The sequence below is a fragment of the Opisthorchis viverrini genome, assembly GCF_000715545.1.
Source record: "Opisthorchis viverrini unplaced genomic scaffold opera_v5_54, whole genome shotgun sequence".
NCBI classification, from domain to species: domain Eukaryota; kingdom Metazoa; phylum Platyhelminthes; class Trematoda; order Opisthorchiida; family Opisthorchiidae; genus Opisthorchis; species Opisthorchis viverrini.
The window spans coordinates 2,044,739-2,049,158 of NW_008751711.1; positions in this window are offsets into that span (position 1 = coordinate 2,044,739).

A 4,420-nucleotide genomic window follows, 5' to 3' on the forward strand; every position below is an offset into this window, starting at 1 on the left:
TGTTAGGTACGACCTCGGTCGATTATTACCAGTGTAAGAGTCTGACTGTTCAGTATTTCGGTCAACTCAGTACTCTACGGTACACATAATAGCAAAGGGAGAAAATATAAAGAAATCTCCCATCTGGCGACAGGTTTCTGCATCAAGGGTTACTTTTACAAGAGACAACTTTACAGCCTTCAGTCAGCGACACTTGTTGTCACCAGACTAACTAGGTAACCATGGGCCTTTGTTTGACCCACTGTTCACCACCGACAATTTCAAGTCGAGGTTGGGAAATCCCTCAGTTAGAAACGAGCCAGCCCGACACCCTTCTCTCACTGAAAACGGCACAGTGATGTTTTGCTTGTAAGCGACACCATCACCCAACTCTCAGGTGACAGTCACTCTAAATAACATCATGGAGCTAAAATTCCCCTGGACGAATTATCAACAGCCCCTTTCAGCAAAAAATAGAACACAAGCATCACACATTGTTCTTTGACGAATTCCTCAATCACCCATGTACCCGACCCAAGGCTCGAAGACAAAATTACTTGATTTCTTCATATGATTATCGAGATGACTCAACCAAATTGTGCGATGAGGACCACTCACTGGAGTCACCCAAAAGCGGACTGTCTTCAGAGATGAGCTCCTCTGTAGGACTCTAGACATTCACGGGACCAGAGAGCTTTTGAGCATTTGATGCCTCCTAGAAGGGGATATGAATAAATCCAAGGTCATCTCCAGTTGTATCCTCCCTCCAAATGGACTGCGATAAAAATTGTGAATGATCTTGGAATCCATTTTTCGTGTGCGGAATCCTTTCAGTGTCATCAGAACCAACAAACTCAGTCATATCATAATAAGCTTACAGAAGCCTTGTAAAACAGGATGCGTTCACCCGAGATTCTATCCATCATTGGATTGACGAGCGCATGTGATTTTAGGCTGCTGTTAAACTTGTTTATTGAGAACACCAAACGGATTGTCAGAACTTTAATGATCATCGGGATCGGAAACACATTTCTGGCAAACTATTCAAAACAAATCTGTCACAGCCTTTTGCAGTCTGTTACTCCGACTACTTCGCCGTGCTGCAATCAATGACAGTGGCATTTGCCTCGCTTGTTCTTCCAGCGGTTCTCTCTTGACAATAGGTGAAACCTGAAAGAGCGGGGAGCAAGCAACTTTCGGACACTCAGTGCTTATGAACTTGGTTTAAAGCGAATGCATCACAAAAAAGTATGTCGTCTGTCAAACGCTTCGATTCTTTCTGTTCGTCCGTTTCTGTCAGCACGCCACCAATTGACGATCGGTCAGCACCGCTCATGGCAGTGGGCAACCTGACACAGAATCCACGCCACCTTCCGACTTCATCATCATCTTCAGCACCGACAGCATGACGTCCAACACTGTTGCTTTGGTGTCATACAACCATGATTTATTTGAAAGCCATGATGGGAAGAAACGAATATAGGTAGATATAGAAGGGACTTAGTGCTAGCCTAACACCATCATTCCGAGGTGACTACACCTCCGAACATTAATTCACGCAATCTGGATAGAAACTGACAACAAGAACGCCAGCCACATCGGTTGGCAGCCATGTCTCGCAGCGTCTCCAACCAGCCGCAATGGGGATCACGCAGTCCCCATCCTCAAAGGCGAGTAGCACTGACCGCACCCAACGACCAAGCACCCAATCTCCTTCATAGCCCTCTGCCAACTCAAGGGTTGGCCACCTCTCTGTTTACGCCACTCTGGGTTGGGCATGGAAAACAGCACTCTCTTCGGAAAACGATGGTTCGGCATACGCAACACATGTCCCAACCAACGCAGCTTATGGTGCTGGACACATTCTTCACCGGAAAACCCGTTGCACAATCGAAAACTCGCTTTCTAACTGCCTCGTTACGGATTCGTCAACACCAACCCACACGAGCTATGGTCCTGAGACAGTGATTATCGAACACCTGAAGACGTCTCAGTTCCGCTGCTCGACCAGGCCAGATCCCACATCCGTACAATAGAATGCCCAAACTGTAGCCTGCTACACACGTCCCTTGAGATTCAGGGATACACCACTTTGACTCCATAGACGTCTCAAATTAGCGAACGCGACCCGTGCCTTGCCGTTTCGTGCATTGACCTCATGTGTCACACTACAATCAGAACTAATACAACTTCCAAGATATGTAGAACGCTCCACAACTTGCAGTACCTCTCCCTGGATTGTAAGTGGCATGTTCAGTGACTGCATGTCCAGAGGCAAGATCTTATCCTTTGTGAGTGCAAAGTGAACATCAAAGGACCGGATGACCTTGGTCATTTCATCCAAAAACACCTGCGTCTTTACAACTTAGATCGAGACCCATAGGCATACTGAACCACACGCACACATACATAGCCCCCTTGAATATACACCTCAGACTCTAATTCGCAACCATCATCACCAGAAAATTTTATCCCTTCTGTCACTCCGCATTTTGTATGGCTAAGTAGGTAAGCCAAACTGACAACCGCTAGTTATGCTAATGTTACCATGACTACGTGGCCCTACAGAGATCACGGTCGATATTGAACACTAGATCATCGCACAAAGACCTTGACCTAAATTAACAGAATCACGCAATTAGTGAACAGTGTGCGCATGACGAAGTCGATCGATTTTTTTCGTTCATATCGACTACGCACACAACGCTGTAGAAGGGGGCGATATTCTACTGCGTCCTGACTACCAGGGGACAGCTCCGAGACCTGAAGGAAGGAACATCAACCACTAGTCTTGTTAAATTGTGTTCAGTAGATCGCTTTAACAATGTCTCCTAACCAGGATCTCACCTCACGGGACTCCCAGTGCCATTTAGCATAGGACGCCAGTCACATTCGCCAGTTGACTGTAGATAGCTCGGACCGCTTCCCAAGCTTGCTTGTCGCATCAACGGGTCAGGTAACCGTCGTTCCCGTTTTGAAGGCTGAGCTGTCCGAGGACAAGGTTGTCAATCCACCCATGATGTCAGTTTCTACGACGTTTGACAGATTTATTGACGCAAGAATACGAAATAATCGAAAACTCGTCCAGCTGTAACACCCGTTTGGTGCCTAAATGCCATGCCACCAGAAGGAAGCACAAGGGCTGGGATACTGCCAGGTTGCCTAAGCCTAGACAGGGAAAGTCGAGAGACCGAGGTCGGATTCGAACCACGGACCTTCCAGTCAGTAAATTCGCGCTCTAACCTCTGAACTATTTCGGCTCAAGAAGGAGCCAGAAGATGACAACTCAGAGCGGCTTAGAAGGGAGGAGAAACACACGTCAAAAGTGCAATTCGATGCAGGCGCAAACGACATGTCACGGAGTGGTGAACGTCAGCTCACTGTGAAACGTCTTTTCTCCGTAGAAACCTCCTTGACGGGAGTGATTTTTACGGAAGTCTAGTAGGAACATCGTGCAGCTTACCTTACATCTCATCAGCACTTAGCGTCTCACTTAGCTGTTGTTGTTTTTAACGGACCATTTTACAGTATAGAGAAATCTTTTCAGTTCAATAGAATTGATTTCCCTCCGGGGGGTTGCTCAGTAGTCCTGCATTCACACAGACGAGACAAAATTCTGATAAATGAACAAGAGTAGGTTGAATAAAGGCCGTAGGATTCTACACCCGTCATTGCGACCGAGTGCATACTGTCTGAATGACAAAATAGAACGTCACAACTGATCGACAATCGTGGGCTAGATGAGTAGAAATCACCAGCACTAACGTCAATGATCGAACGACTACCTTGCCTCGGGTGCCTCTCAAGATGACTGCTTTTGGAGGAAGTACTATCCCATCAAACGGACACGCATTCGTACGAGAATGAAATTTTTCTGGCAACTGAATTCACATGTTATTAAATAACTTACAAGTTTGATGAGCAAATAGTTGTGATTGCAATCGAAAACTACTAACAGCTGACTGAGTTTTTGAGCTCCCCTTCAAAAGGTCTCATTGGTTGTTCAAGGTGTATTCACCGCTTTTTTTGCATAGTCCTGGTGGTGATGGTTCCGATCGCATCTGAAGTGTGCTCTTGAAAACGTTGGACTGCACACGACAAATCACGTTGACTTTGCCAGTCGGTTTGACTTGAGGGTTCCTGTCGGTTACCAGTGTACCAATTATTATCATTTATTTTTGAAGAGCATGGTCACAAACATAAAAAGTGAATGCAAGCGCTTATGAGAGAAGAGAGGGAAACGTCTCTTTCGAATTCATGTCAACAGCATGTCCAATCACATAAGATGAATTCCAACGTAATTAAAAATTTTGAAATGGAAACACGCGTCTAAAGACCAATGGCCGAATACAGGACAAACAATGTTCAATGCTCTTCAAGGCGCGGTAGGCGCTAGCACAGTCAAGACTCGCACATCAGGCACAAAGTGTCCGTCATACTG